Consider the following 15,950-nt stretch of genomic DNA (forward strand, 5'->3'; position numbering starts at 1 on the left):
CTTGTTTCGTAACTGCCTAAAAACAAGCCAATCAGCATCAGAACACGATTTCCTTGCTTTAGCCCAGGCTAGATTACGGTCGTGAACAATGCAAGAAAGCTCAGACGAAAACCATGGATTATCCCTCCCTTTAACCCTGAACCTGCGGAATGGAGCATGTCTGTTTACTATTTGGAGAAAACCATCATGAAAGAATTTCCAGGCAGTTTCCACATCAGGGATAAGCTAAATCTTGCTCCAGTCAAAATAAAACAAATCATGAAAGAAAGCCTGCTCAATGAAACACTTCAGATTTCTCTTACGAATAAAACGCGGGTTAGACTTAGAAATCTTATAGAACTTTATAGTGCTTTAAATGAAATTATGGGCAGAAAGACAAATTCAACTCCATCTTTCATCGAATCCGATGGCTTATTCATCACAAAACCATTTGATGTTGCCAATTATTTTAATGATTACTTTATTGGCAAAGTGGGCAAACTTAGGCAGGAAATGCCAACAGCGAACAGTGATCCATCGTATTCATGCATAAAAAAAAACAAATAATTAAAGAAAAGCATTGCAAGTTTGAATTTTGTAAAGTTAGTGTGAGGGAAGAGTACAAATTATTGTTATTGATCAATAATGACAAACCTCCTGGTATTGACAACTTACGAGTGGCTATAGAGTCAGTTACCATCCTCAGAAGCATTCTATCTATCTGTCATATCTTGAATCTATGCCTAGAGGAACGTCGTTGTCCTCAGGCCTGGAGGGAAGCCAAAGTAATTCCGCTAACCAAGAGTGGTAAAGCGGCCTGGTTCCAACAGCAGACCTATCAGCTTGCTGCCAGCTCTTAGCAAACTGTTGGAAAATATTGTTTGACCAAATGCAGGTAACAAGGTAACAACACATCCGCCATGCTGATCCTCAACAGGATTCCCCTCAGGGGTGCGTGCTCAGTCTCCTCCTGTACTCCTCATTCACTCATGACTGCATGGCCATGCACGACTCCAACACCATCATCAAGTTTGCCGATGACACAACAGTGGTAGGCCTGATCACCAACAATGATGAGACAGCCTATAGGGAGGAGGTTTAGGGTGCCAGGACTACAACCTCTCCCTCAATGTGATCACAACAAAGGAGATGATTGTGGACTACAGGAAAAGGAGGACCGAGCACGTCCCCACTCTCATCGACGGGGCTGCAGTGGAGCAGGTTGAGAACGTCAAGTTCCTTGGTGTCCACATCACCAATGGTCCAAACACACCAAGACAGTTGTGAAGAGGGCACGACAAAACCTATTCCCCCTCAGGAGACTGAAAAGATTTGGCATGGGTCCTCAGACCCTCAAAAGGTCCTATAGCTGCACCATCGAGAGCATCCTGACTGGTTGCATCACAGCCTGGTATGGCAACTGCTCGGACTCCGACCGCAAGGCACTACAGAGGGTAGTGCGTATGGCCCAGTACATCACTGGGGCCAAGCTTCCCGCCATCCAGGACCTATATACCAGGCGGTGTCAGAGGAAGGCCCTAAAATTTGTCAAAGACTCCAGCCACCCTAGTCATGGACTGTTCTGTCTGCTACCGCACAGCAAGCGGTACCGGAGCGCCAAGTCTAGGTCCAAAAGGCTTCTTAACAGCTTATAACCCCAAGCCATAAGACTCTTGAACAGCTAATCAAAGGGCTACCCAGACCCCTCTTTTACACTGCTGCTACTCTCTGTTTATTATCTATGCATGGTCACTTTAACTCTATCTACATGTACATATTACCTCAATTACCTCGACTAATCGGTGACCCCACACATTGACTCTGTACTGTTACCCCCTGTATATAGCCTCGCTATTGCTATTGTTATTTTACTGCTGCTGTTTAATTATTTGTTACTTTAAAAATATATATATTTTTTACTTATCTATTTTTTACTTAACATGTTTTTCTTCTTAACTTCTTAAAGCATTGTTGGTTAAGGGCTTGTAAGTAAGCATTTCACTGTTAGGTCTACACCTGTTGTATTTGGCGCATGTGACAGATGCAATTTGATTTGATTTGCAATGCTATTTCTCTGTAAACAAATTAACAACAGACTTTCAGCATGCTTATTGAGAAGGGCACTCAACATGTACTGCACTGACACAAAGGACTGATGATTGGTTGAAAGAAAGATTGTGGGAGCTGTACTGTTAGATTTCTGTGCAGCCTTTGTTATTATTGACCATAACCTGTTGTTGAAAAAATGTATGTGTTATGGCTTTTCAACCTCTGCCATATCATGGATTCGGAGCAATCTATCTAATAGAACTCAAATGTTGTTTTTTTTTAAATGGAAGCTTCTCTAATGTCAAACATGTAAAGTGTGATGTACCGCAGGGCAGCTCTCTAGGCCCTCTACTCTTTTTTATTTTTACCAATGACCTGCCACTGGCATTAAACAAAGCATGTGTGTCCATGTATGCTGATGATTCAACCGCAGCAGCAACCACAGCTAATAAAGTCACTGAAACCCTTAACAAAGAGTTGCAGTCTGTTTTGGAAAGGGTGGCCAGTAGTAAACTGGTCCTGAACATCTCTAAAACTAAGAGCATTGCATTTGGTTCAAATCATTCTATAAGTTCTAGACCTCAGCTGAATCTGGTAATGAATGGTGTGGCTTTTGAACAAGTTAAGCAGACTAAATTACTTGGCGTTACCTTAGATTGTAAACTATCATGGTCAAAACATATAGATTGAATGGTTCTAAAGAAGGGGAGAGGTCTGTCTGTAATAAAGAGATGCTCTGCTTTTTTGAAACCACACTCCAAAAAGCAAGTCCTGTCATCTCCAGTTATGTCTTATCTTGATTATTGTCCAGTCGTGTGGTCGAGTGCTGCAAGGAAAGACCTAGCTAAACTGCAGCTGGCCCAGAACAGAGCAGCACGTCTTGCTCTTCATTGTAATCAGAGGGCTGATATAAAGACTATGCATTCCAGTCTCTCTTGGCTAAGAGTCGAGGAGAGACTGACTGCATCACTTCTTCTTTTTATAAGAAACATTAATGTGTTGAAAATCCCAAATTGTTTGCATAGCCAACTTAGACACAGCTCTGACACACACACTTCCCCCACCAGACATGCCACCAGGGCTTTTTTCATAGTCCCCAAATCTAGAACAAATTCAAGAAAGGATACAGTACTATATAGAGCCATTACTGCATGGATCTCCATTCCATCTCATATTGCTGAATTGAACAGCAAGCCCGGTTTCAAAAAACAGATAAAGCAACGGCTCTCCCCTATTTGACCTATATAGTTTGTGTCTATGTATTGATATGTAGGATACATGTGCCTTTTTTAATCGATGTAGTTCTGTCCTTGACGTGTTCTTGTCTATTAATGCTCTGTATTATGTAATGTTTCGTGTTTTGTGTGGACCCCAGGAAGAGTATCTGCTGCTTTTGCAACAGCTAATGGGGATCCTAATAAAATACCAATACATATCTTGAACACTTGATTGCAGACATGCAAAACATTTGGGGACTATCAACAATATAGTTTTGAGTGGAGTTGTCCTTTTAATAACCATCTGTGTTATGTAACCATTCCAAACATAACATATCACACTAATTTAAGTTTCCCGGATTTAACTTCACCATGTTACGTCTTGTCTATGAGACCAGGCTGACAAGGCAGCATGGTGCATCCTCCAGAAACATACAATCTCTTTTCCATTAAATATACTGAACAAAGATATAAAGGTAACATGTGAAGTGTTGGTTTCATGAGCTGAAATAAAAGTTCACAGAAATTGTTCATATGTACAAAAAGCTTATTTCTCAAAAAAATTGTGCACATATTTGTTTACATCCCTGTAGTGAGCATTTCTCCTTTGCCAAGATAATCCAGCCACGTGACAGATGTGGTATATCAAGAAGCTGATTAAACAGCATGATCATTACACATGTGCACCTTGTGCTGGGGACAAAAGGCCACTCTAAAATGTGCAGTTTTGTCACACAACACAATGCCACAGATATCTCAAGTTTTGAAGGAGCGGGCAATGGGCATGCTGACTGCAGGAATGTCCACCAGAGCTGTTGCCAGAAAATGTAATTTTCATTTCTCTACCATATGGCGCCTCCAACGTTGTTTTAGAGAATTTGGCAGGACGTCCAACCGGACTCACAACCACAGACCACGTGTAACCACACCAGCCCGGGATTTTAGTATTTCTGTGTGTAATGAAGTCCTTTTGTGAGGTAAAACTCATTCTGATTGGCTGGGCCTGGCTCTACAGTGGGTGGACCTGGCTCCCATGTGGGTGGGCATATGCTTTACACAGCCTAATTTATTTATTTCAATTGACTGATTTTCTTATATGAACTGTAACTCAGCAAAATCTTTGCCTTTATACTTTTGTTCAGTATAGTTTTCATTTAAACTGGTACCTGGCTCACTCCCGGGAGACAGCCCGGTTCCAAAACGAATGCAAACTATTTTCTCGGTGCAAAATTCGTCTACCGAGGCCAGATTAATCGAATCCCCTCATTTGTTATGCTGGAGGCGGACCTTAGTGAGATCCATGAGTGGATTTGAGGGTTTAAGAAGAAAAATAAGGACGTATCCCGTAGTTGCAGGTAGGAATTTCGCCATTTAATAGCTGAGTGTGTTTTATTTAGTATTTATATGTAAGCTGTTGAATATAAAATAAAACGCAACCCAAAGTTGCCAATTATGGTTAACTAACGTTCGCTAGAGAAGTAAGTAGCTTCAGATGAAGCTCGCTAGCTAGCTGTGTTGACTGGTAGCCATGCTGTATGGTTTGGGTTGTCTTTCCATCAAATTATCTCTCCCGGCGACTTGGTATAAATTGATACTGCGTAACGGGTTTAAACAAACCACGATATATAGCTAGCTAAGTTAAAATACGTTCCACATGTTTTTCTTATTGCCCTAACGTAAACATTTCACCTGTTGTTTACGAAGTAACGTTATGTGACGAATTCATTTGATTTGAACGTTAGCAAGCTTTTCACTTGCTTGACCATGAATGTTTAATACATATTTGTTGTAACTAGCTAATGCTAGCTAGCCAGCCTGTAGCTATAACGTTAGCTAGCTAACATTTACATTTACGTCATTTAGCAGACGCTCTTATCCAGAGCGACTAACGCTCAGCTTTTCAGAACAGTGGTGGTCTTGCTTGGTAGTTAAACAATTAGCAAGCAAACGTTAGTCTGCTAAATTTCAAAAGTTGACAATAAATGTCCTACATGCATGGCTATCCGGACTATCCTGTGCATACAGGGCTCAGCTGTGGAAGAGACCTTGGTCTCAACATAACTCCCTGTTAAAATAAAGATTAAAAAAAATAAAAAATTATGGGGTTCATTTGCGGGTAAGAGTTAACATTGGACTGTACAGCAGCTAGCTAGTTAATGTTATCTATTTGGTTCGCTAGTATGAACGCCAGTGAAGCGTAGCATGGAGAATGATGAGATTTACCCAGTCACGAAGAAGCGTGAGATTTGAGAAACAAGCTGTGGATAAGAATATACAATTGAAACTAGGATATAGAGTGGGCGCTGTCCTTTCATTTCTCCAGTTTCAGATGACAGTCTAGTTAGACACCTCGCTGCTCCTCATCTCTGGAATTGACTGACACGTTTAGCTAATGATCTTGAACATCTGAAATGTGGCCCACTCAATTGCTATGCACTGTTTGTACAGCATCCATCAGAAGGCCTTGTCATGTTAATGATTTGTATGTAATTTAATGTTGGTCTAGGTGGTGCATCTAGGAAGTGGATGTATTTACTGAAATAGATGATGTCATGGGGATTCAAATCAAAATCCAATTTTTATTGGTCATCTAAAAATATCCTATGGAATAAATGAAGGAACCGCTTTTCAGATTTTGCTAGAAGGTGTCATGGGAATTGTGACTCGCACTTTGGTAGTCAATTCTTACCATGCCCATTATTAAAACAGGATTTCCTGCATATAGAAATGACAGTTTTTGTTTTCAGCATTCATCACAGGTAACTTAAACTCTATTTTTATTATTCAAACAGTTGAGAGTATTTGTCTCCTAAGCAGACTCTTCAGTATCGTTGTCACTTCAGAGCTGTGTGTGTGTGTGTGTGTACACATATATAAAAAAAATTTTTTATAATAATAATCGGCCGATTTAACCTCTATGGGCTAGGTGGGACGCTTGCGTCCCACCTACTCAACAGCCAGTGTAATCCCGTGGCGCGATATTCAAATACCTCAAATGCAAAAACTTCAATTTTTCAATCATATGACTATTTTACAGCATTTTAAAGACAAGACTCTCGTTAATCTAACCACACTGTCCGATTTCAAAAAGGCTTTACAACGAAAGCAAAACATTAGATTATGTCAGCAGAGTACCCAGCCAGAAATAATCAGACACCCATTTTTCAAGCTAGCATATAATGTCAAATAAACCCAAACCACAGCTAAATGCAGCACTCACCTTTGATGATCTTCATCAGATGACAACCCTAGGACATTATGTTATACAATACATGCATGTTTTGTTCAATCAAGTTCATATTTATATCAAAAAACAGCTTTTTACATTAGCATGTGACTAGCATGTGACTAGCATTCCCACCGAACACTGCCGGTGAATTTACTAAATTACTCACGATAAACGTTCACAAAAAGCATAACAATTATTTTAAGAATTATAGATACAGAACTCCTCTATGCACTCGATATGTCCGATTTTTAAAATAGCTTTTCGGTGAAAGCACATTTTGCAATATTCTCAGTAGATAGCCCGGCATCACAGGGCTAGCTATTTAGACACCCAGCAAGTTTAGCACTCACCAAACTCAGATTTACTATAAGAAAAATTTTATTACCTTTACTGTTCTTCGTTAGAATGCACTCCCATTACTTCTACTTCAATAACAAATGTTGGTTTGGTCCCAAATAATCCATTGTTATATCCAAATAGCGGCGTTTTGTTCGTGCGTTCAAGACACTATCCGAAAGGGTAAATAAGGGTGACGAGTATGGCGCATTTCGTGCCAAAAACGTCTAAATATTCCATTACCGTATTTCGAAGCATGTCAACCGCTGTTTAAAATCAATTTTTATGCCATTTTACTCGTAAAAAAGCGATAATATTCCGACCGGGAATCTGCGTTTAGGTAAAAGAGGAAAGAAAATAAAGCACGGGGTTGACTCGTGCACGCGCCTGAGTCTCAGAGTACTCTGATCGGCCACTTGCCAAACGCGATAATGTGTTTCAGCCAGAGGCTGCCTCGATATCATTCAGCTTTTTCCCGGGCTCTGAGAGCCTATGGGAGCCGTAGGAAGTGTCACGTTACAGCAAAGATCCTCAGTCTTCAATAAAAAGAGCCAAGATGAACAACAACTTGTCAGACAGGCCACTTCCTGTAAGGAATCTTCTCAGGTTTTTGCCTGCCATATGAGTTCTGTTATACTCACAGACACCATTCAAACAGTTTTAGAAACTTTAGGGTGTTTTCTATCCAAAGCCAATAATTATATGCATATTCTAGTTACTGGGCAGGAGTAGTAACCAGATTAAATCGGGTACGTTTTTTATCCGGCCGTGTCAATACTGCCCCCTAGCCATAAAAGGTTAAAGACAAGACTCTCGTTAATCTAACCACACTGTCCGATTTCAAAAAGGCTTTACAACGAAAGCAAAACATTAGATTATGTCAGCAGAGTACCCAGCCAGAAATAATCAGACACCCATTTTTCAAGCTAGCATATAATGTCACAAAAACCCAGAAGACAGCTAAATGCAGCACTAACCTTTGATGATCTTCATCAGATGACACACCTAGGACATTATGTTATACAATACATGCATGTTTTGTTCAATCAAGTTCATATTTATATAAAAAAAACAGCTTTTTACATTAGCATGTGACGTTCAGAACTAGCATCCCCCCCGCAAACTTCCGGGGAATTTACTAACAATTTACTAAATTACTCACGATAAACGTTCACAAAAAGCATAACAATTATTTTAAGAATTATAGATACAGAACTCCTCTATGCACTCGATATGTCCGATTTTAAAATAGCTTTTTGGTGAAAGCACATTTTGCAATATTCTAAGTACATAGCCCAGCCATCACGGGCTAGCTATTTAGACACCCGGCAAGTTTAGCCTTCACCAAAATCAGATTTACTATTATAAAAGTTTGATTACCTTTTGTTGTCTTCGTCAGAATGCACCCCCAGGACTGCTACTTCAATAACAAATGTTGGTTTGGTCCAAAATAATCCATCGTTATATCCGAATAGCGGCGTTTTGTTCGTGCGTCCCAGACACTATCCGAAATGGTAAATCAGGGTCGTGCGCATGGCGCAATTCGTGACAAAAATAATCTAAATATTCCATTACCGTACTTCGAAGCATGTCAACCGCTGTTTAAAATCAATTTTTATGCAATTTATCTCGTAAAAAAGCGATAATATTCCGACCGGGAATCTCCTTTTCGGCAAACAGAGGAAAAAACACAAAGACGGGGGCGGCCAGTGCACGCGCCTAAGCCCACAGTCCCTTGATCGGCCACTTGAGAAAGGCGATAATGTGTTTCAGCCTGGGGCTGGAATGACGACATTCAGGTTTTTCCCGGGCTCTGAGAGCCTATTGGAGCCGTGGGAAGTGTCACGTTACCGCAGAGATCCTTTGTAATTGAATGAGATGTCAAAGAAAGACAATAAATGGTCAGACAGGCCACTTCCTGTAAAGGAATCTCTCAGGTTTTGACCTGCCATTTGAGTTCTGTTACACACAGACACCATTCAAACAGTTTTAGAAACTTTGGAGTGTTTTCTATCCAAAGCCAATAATTATATGCATATTCTAGTTACTGGGCAGAAGTAGTAACCAGATTAAATCGGGTACGTTTTTTATCCAGCCGTGTCAATACTGCCCCCTAGCCCTAACAGGTTAATTGGTATCGGCTGTTTTGGCCATCCAATAATCGGTATCGGTATCGGCGTTGAAAAATCATAATCGGCCGACCTCTAATTCTCACGTAAGTGTTGCTTTTGTCCAGGTGGGAAAGGGCAGTGTGGAGTGCAATAGAGATTGCATCATCTGTGGATCTGTTTGGGCGGTATGCAAATTGGAGTGGTTATAGGGTTTCTGGGATAATGGTGTTATTGTGAGCCATTACCAACCTTTCAAAGCACTTCATGGCTACGGACTTGAGGGATACGGGTCTGTAGTCATTTAGGCAGGTTGCCTTTGTGTTCTTGGGCACAGGGACTATGGTGGTCTGCTTGAAGCATGTTGGTATTACAGACTCAATCAGGGACATGTTGAAAATGTCAGTGACGACACCTGCCAGTTGGTCAGCACATGCCCGGAGCACACGTCCTGGTAATCCGTCCGGCCCTGCAGCCTTGTGAATGTTGAGCTGTTTAACCTGTTGGGGCTAGGGGGCAGTATTTGCACGGCCGGATAAAAAAACGTACCCGAGTTAATCTGGTTACTACTCCTGCCCAGTAACTAGAATATGCATATAATTGTTTGATTTGGATAGAAAACACTCCTAAAGTTTCTAAAACTGTTTGAATGGTGTCTGTGAGTATAACAGAACTCATTTGGCAGGCCAAAACCTGAGAAGATTCCAAACAGGAAGCGCTCTCTCTGACAATTTCATGGCCTTATTGATCATCTCTAACAAAAACAGGGGATCTCTGGCATGACGTGACATTTTCTAACGCTCCCATAGGCTCTCAGAAGGCGCCAGAAAGCTGAATCGTGGCTTTGCAGCCCATGGCTGAAAAACAGTAGCGCATTTTGTTAGTGGTCGTTCTGAGGACAATGGGACGGGGCGCGCGTGCCCGAGTCGACTCCATGTTTACTTTCTCTCTCTTTGAACGAAAACCACCACTCCCGGTCGGAATATTATCGCCTTTTTACGAGAAAAATGGCATAAAAAATGATTTTAAACATCGGTTGACATGCTTCAAAGTACGGTAATGGAATATTTAGAAATTCTTTGTCACGAAACGCGTCGGGCGCGTGACCCTTATTTACCCTTCGGATAGTGTCTTGAACGCACGAACAAAACGCCGCTATTTGGATATAACTATGGATTATTTGGGACCAAACCAACATTTGTTATTGAAGTAGAAGTCCTGGGAGTGCATTCTGACGAAGAACACCAAAGGTAATCAAACTTTTCTAATAGTAAATCGGAGTTTGGTGAGTACCACACTTGGTTGGTGTCAAAATAGCTAGCCTGTGATGGCTGGGCTATCTACTTAGAATATTGCAAAATGTGCTTTCACCGAAAAGTTATTTTAAAATCGGACATTGCGAGTGCATAAAGGAGTTCTGTATCTATAATTCTTAAAATAATTTGTTTTTTGTGAACGTTTATCGTGAGTAATTTAGTAAATTCACCGGAAGTGTTCGGTGGGAATGCTAGTCACATGCTAGTCACATGCTCATGTAAAAAGCTGGTTTTTGATATAAATATGAACTTGATTGAACAAAACATGCATGTATTGTATAACATAATGTCCTAAGATTGTCATCTGATGAAGATCATCAAAGGTTAGTGGTGCATTTAGCTGTGGTTTGGGTTTATGTGACATTATATGCTATCTTGAAAAATGGGTGTCTGATTATTTCTGGCTGGGTACTCTGCTGACATAATCTAGCGTCTCACCTAGCCCATAGAGGTTAAAGGTCTTACTCACGTCGGCTTTGGAGAGCGTGATCACACAGTCGTCCAGAACAGCGGATGCTCTCATGCATGCCTCAGTGTTGCTTGCCTCGAAGCGAGCATAGAAGTGATTTAGCTCGTCTGGTAGGCTCGTATCACTGGGCAGCTGTTGGCTGTGCTTCCCTTTGTAATCTGTAATCGTTTGCAAGCCCTGCCACGTAAGACGAGCGTTGGCGCCAGTATAGTATGATTCAATCTTAGCCCTGTATTGACGCTTTGCCTGTTTGATAGTTTGTCGCAGGGCATAGCGGGATTTCTTGTAAGCTTCCGGGTTAGAGTCCCGCACCTTGAAAGCGGCAGCTCTACCCTTTAGCTCAGTGCAAATGTTGCCTATAATCCATGGCTTCTGGTTGGGGTATGTACGTACAGTCACTGTGGGGACGACGTCCTCGATGCACTTATTGATGAAGCCAGTAACTGATGTGGTGTACTCCTCAATGCCATCGGAAGAATCCCGGAACATGTTCCAGTCTGTGATAGCAAAACAGTCCTGTAGTTTAGCATCTGCTTCATCTGACCACTTTTTTATAGACCGAGTCACTGGTGCTTCCTGCTTTAATTTTTGCTTGTTAGCAGGAATCAGGAGGATAGAGTTGTGGTCGGATTTACCAAATGGAGGGCGAGGGAGAGCTTTGTACGCGTTTCTGTGTGTCGAGTACAGGTGATCTAGAATTGTTTTCCCTCTGGTTGCACATTTAACATTTTGGTAGAACTGATTTAAGTTTCCCTGCATAAAAGTCTCCGGCCACTAGGAGCGCCGCCTCTGGGTGAGTGGTTTCCTGTTTGCTTATTTCCTCATACTGCTGACTGAGTGCGGTCTTAGTGCCAGCATCTGTCTGTGGTGGTAAATAAACAGCCAGGAAAAGTATAGCTGAAAACTCTCTATGCAAGTAGTGTGGCCTGCAATTTATCACAATATACTCTACTTCAGGCGAGCAAAGTCTAGAGACTTCCTTAGATTTTGTGCACAAGATGTTGTTTACAAACATGCACAGACCGCCCCCCCTCGTCTTACCAGAGTGTGCTGTTCTATCTTGCCGGTGCAGCGTGTATCCCGCTAGCTGAATATCCATGTCGTCATTCAGCCACGATTCCGTGAAACATAGGCTATTAGAGTTTTTGATGTCCCGTTGGTAGAATATTCGTGATTGTACCTCGTCTAATTTATTGTCCAATGATTGCATGTTGGCGAGTAGTATTGACGGTAACGGCAGCTTTCCCAGTCGCCTTCTCCGGGTCTTGACCAGGAATCCGGCTCTTTGTCCTCTGTACCTGCATTGCTTCCTCTTTCAAATAACGGGGATGTCGGCCCTGTGGGGTGTTTGGAGAATGTCTTGTACGCACATTCATACAACAAGTCCTTTGTTGTAGAAAAATCTTTGTCTAATCCGAGGTGAGTGATCGCTGTCCTGATATCCAGAAGCTCTTTTTTGCCGTAAGATACAGTGGCAGAAACATTATCTACAAAATAAGTTACAAATAACGCGAAAAACCCCCACATAATAGCACAATTGGTTGGGCGCCTGTAAAACTGCTGCCATTTCTTCCGGGCGCCATTTTTGGTGGGTCTAGGGTATCAGTTAAGGTGGAGGTGATATGAACCTCGCTAAGAACTTCATGAAGACAGAAGTGAGTGCTATGGGGCGATATTCATTTACTTCAGTTTCCTTTTGCTTTCTTGGGTGCATGAACAATGGTGGACATCTTGAAGCATGTGGAGATAGCAGAGTTGGATAGGTAGAGTTTGAATATGTCCATAAACACTCCAGCCAGCTGGTCTGTGCATGCTCAGAGTACGTGGTTAGAGATGCCGTCTGGGCCGGCAGCCTTTAAAAAAAAATGTTTCACCTTTATTTAACCAGGTAGGCTAGTTGAGAACAAGTTCTCATTTACAACTGCGACCTGGCCAAGATAAAGCAGTGCAAGAAACAACAACACGGAGTTACACATGGAATACACAAACATACAGTCAATAGTACAATAGAAAAAGTTTATATACAGTGTGTGCAAATGAGGTAGGATAACGGAGGTAAGGCAATAAATAAATAAGTAAATAAATAAGACTTGCGAGGGTTAACATGGTTAAATGTATTACTCACATCGGCCAAGGAGAACGAGAGCCCCCCAGCCTCGGGAGCGGGCCACGTCTGTGGCACTGTTATTCTCAAAGCGGGCAAAAAAGATTTTTAGCTTGTCCGGGAGCAAGATGTCGGTGTCCACTACGTGGCTGGTTTTCCCTTTCTAATACGTGATTTCTGGAGTCCCTGCCACATAGGTCTCACGTCTGGGCTGTTGAATTACAAATCCTCCCAAGTGGGGTGCAGCGGTCTAAGGCAATGCAGTGCTTGAGACGTAACTACAGACCCGGGTTCGATTCCATACTACAGACCCGGGTTCGATTCCAGGCTGTGTCGCGACTGGGAGACCCATTATGCGGCGCACAATTGACCCAGCGTCGTCTGGGTTAGGGGAGGGTTTGGCTGGCCGGCATGTCCTTGTCCCATCGCGCTCTAGCGAAATTGTGTCACTTCTCTTGCGTTCCGTGCAAGCAGTCAGGGTATATGCAGCAATTTGGGCCGCCTGGCTCGTTGCGAACTGTGTGAAGACCATTTATTCCTAACAAAGACCGTAATTAATTTGCCAGAATTGTATATAATTATGATAACATTGAAGGTTGTGCAATGTAACAGCAATATTTAGACTTAAGGATGCCACCGTTAGATAAAATACGGTTCCGTATTTCACTGAAAGAATAAACATTTTGTTTTCGAAATGATAGTTTCCGGATTTGACCATGTTAATGACCTAAGGCTCCTATTTCTGTGTTAATATGTTATAATTAAGTCTATGATTTGATATTTGATAGAGCAGTCTGACTGAGCGGTGGTAGGCAGCAGCAGGCTCGTAACCATTCATTCAAACAGCACTTTCCTGCGTTTGCCAGCAGCTCTTCGCAATGCTTGAAGCACAGCACTGTTTATGACTTCAAGCCTATCAACTCCCGAGATTAGGCTGGTGTAACCGATGTGAAATGGCTAGCTAGTTAGCGGGGTGCGCGCTAATAGAGTTTCAATCGGTGTTGTCACTCGCTCTGAGATCTTAAAGTAGTTGTTCCCCTTGCTCTGCTTTTGTGGAGCGATGGGCAACGATGCTTCGAGGGTGGCTGTTGTCGATGTGTTCCTGGTTCCAGCCCAGGTAGGGGCGAGGAGAGGGATGGCAGCTATACTGTTACACTGGCAATACTAAAGTGCCTATAAGAACATCCAATAGTCAAAGGTATATGAAATAGTCCTATAATTCCTATAACAACTACAACCTAAAACTTATTACCTGGTAATATTGAAGACTCATGTTAAAAGGAACCACCAGCTTTCATATGTTCTGAGCAAGGAACTTAAACGTTAGCTTTTTTACATGGCACATATTGCACTTTTACTTTCTTCTCCAACACTTTGTTTTTGCATTATTTAAACCAAATTGAACATGTTTCATTATTTATTAGAGGCTAAATTGATTTTATTGATGTATTATTTTAAGTTAAAATAAGTGTTCATTTATTGTTGTAATTGTCATTATTACAAATAAATAAAATAAAAATAAAAAATCAGATTAATCGGTATCGGGTTTTTTGGTCCTCCAATAATCGGTATCGGTGTTGAAAAATCATAATCGGTTGATCTCTATTACATACCAGACAACTGGTTTCCCAAATACATCTTAGAACTAAGTTCATCTTTAGAACCTTCGTAGGGGCAAAATTATATCTCCGAGCTGTTTCCCAAAGCCATCTTTATTAACGTTGCATTTGAAAACACTCGCAATTTAACGCCTGCCACAGACCACTCGTTGAACAGATACAATTGAAGTCGGAAGTTTACATACACCTTAGCCAAATACATTTAAACTCAGTTTCTCGCAATTCCTGACATTTAGTCCTAGTAAAAAATCCCAGTCTTAGGTCAGTTAGGATGACCACTTTATTTTAAGAATGTAAAATATCAGAATAATAGTAGAGTGATTTATTTCAGCTTTTATTTCTTTCATCACATTCCCAGTGGGTCAGAAGTTTACATGCACTCAATTAGTATTTGGTAGCATTGCCTTTAAATTGTTTAACTTGGGTCAATCATTTCGGGTAGCCTTCCACAAGCTTCCCACAGCAGTTTTGGAACAGTGGTTTCTTCCTTGCTGAGTGGGCTTTCAGGTTATGTCGATATAGGACTCGTTTTACTGTGGTTATAGATACTTTTTTACCGGTTTCCTCCAGCATCTTCACAAGGTCCTTTTCTGCAGTTCTGGGATTCATTTGCACTTTTAGCACACAAAGTACGTTCATCTCTAGGAGACAGAACATGTCTCCATCCTGAGCGGTATGACGGCTGCATGGTCCCATGGTGTTTATACTTGCGTGCTATTGTTTGTACAGATGAACATGGTACCTTCAGGCATTTGGAAATTTCTCCCAAGGATGAACCAGACTTGTGGAGGTCTACCCATTTTTTTCTGAGGTTTTGGCTGATTTCTTTAGATTTTCCCATGTTGTCAAGCAAAGAGGCGCTGAGTTTCAAGGTAGGCCTTGAAATACATCCACAGGTACACCTCCAATTAGCATCCATCGTTAGGTGCTTTTTTCTCTCTCACGTCACTTTATACACAGAAGATCCCCGCTAAACATAGAATCACATGGTTTATTTGTCTCTTTGTAACCGCCGATAACTTCAGAACAAAGGTGACTACAAATACTAAGTTGTAAATGTCTGTGCAATTGATACCCAATAGCGACGTGTACAAAAATATGCTTCAAATAAAAATTGAGATGACTGCATTAAAATATAAACAGTAGGCTATAGGCATATTTCAATTATATTGAAATATATTTTATGTTCAATCGAGTTATATTTTGATACTGCAATTTGTCTCAATACATTTCATGATGTGTAGCCTAAATCGGTGATTTAGCAATTTATTATTTTTTGGGAATAAGCCGCCTCAATATTTGCTGATTTAGATGGTCATATATTTCTAAGAGCTAATCCGTCATCAGTATTGTGAATTAATTATAATGTTACGTAAAGATTTGAATGGAGAATGCTGATCCGAGAGCAGCGCTTCCTTTCTTTGGATCCTATCAGTATGGACACTTGCTCCAACAACGCACTTAGCGACCGTTCTCCCTGCATAGTGTTTTGTTAAACACGTGTTACATCCTGGCTGTTGTAGG

The 15,950-nt window shown here is 41.3% G+C and overlaps 1 protein-coding gene across 2 annotated transcripts in view; it reads left to right on the plus strand.

The window, feature by feature from the left end:
- Positions 1 to 4,521: 4,521 nt before the first annotated feature.
- Positions 4,522 to 15,950, plus strand: part of LOC106603113 (kelch-like protein 13) — a 111,598-nt gene continuing 100,169 nt past the window's right edge. For both annotated transcript variants that reach the window (XM_014196352.3, XM_014196353.3), the window contains exon 1: positions 4,522 to 4,600. The gene's annotated coding sequence lies outside the window, so the exon portion shown is untranslated. The remainder of the gene's footprint in view (positions 4,601 to 15,950) is intronic.

This window comes from Salmo salar, chromosome 04 (genome assembly GCF_965601325.2).
Source record: "Salmo salar chromosome 04, fSalSal1, whole genome shotgun sequence".
Taxonomy (NCBI): domain Eukaryota; kingdom Metazoa; phylum Chordata; class Actinopteri; order Salmoniformes; family Salmonidae; genus Salmo; species Salmo salar.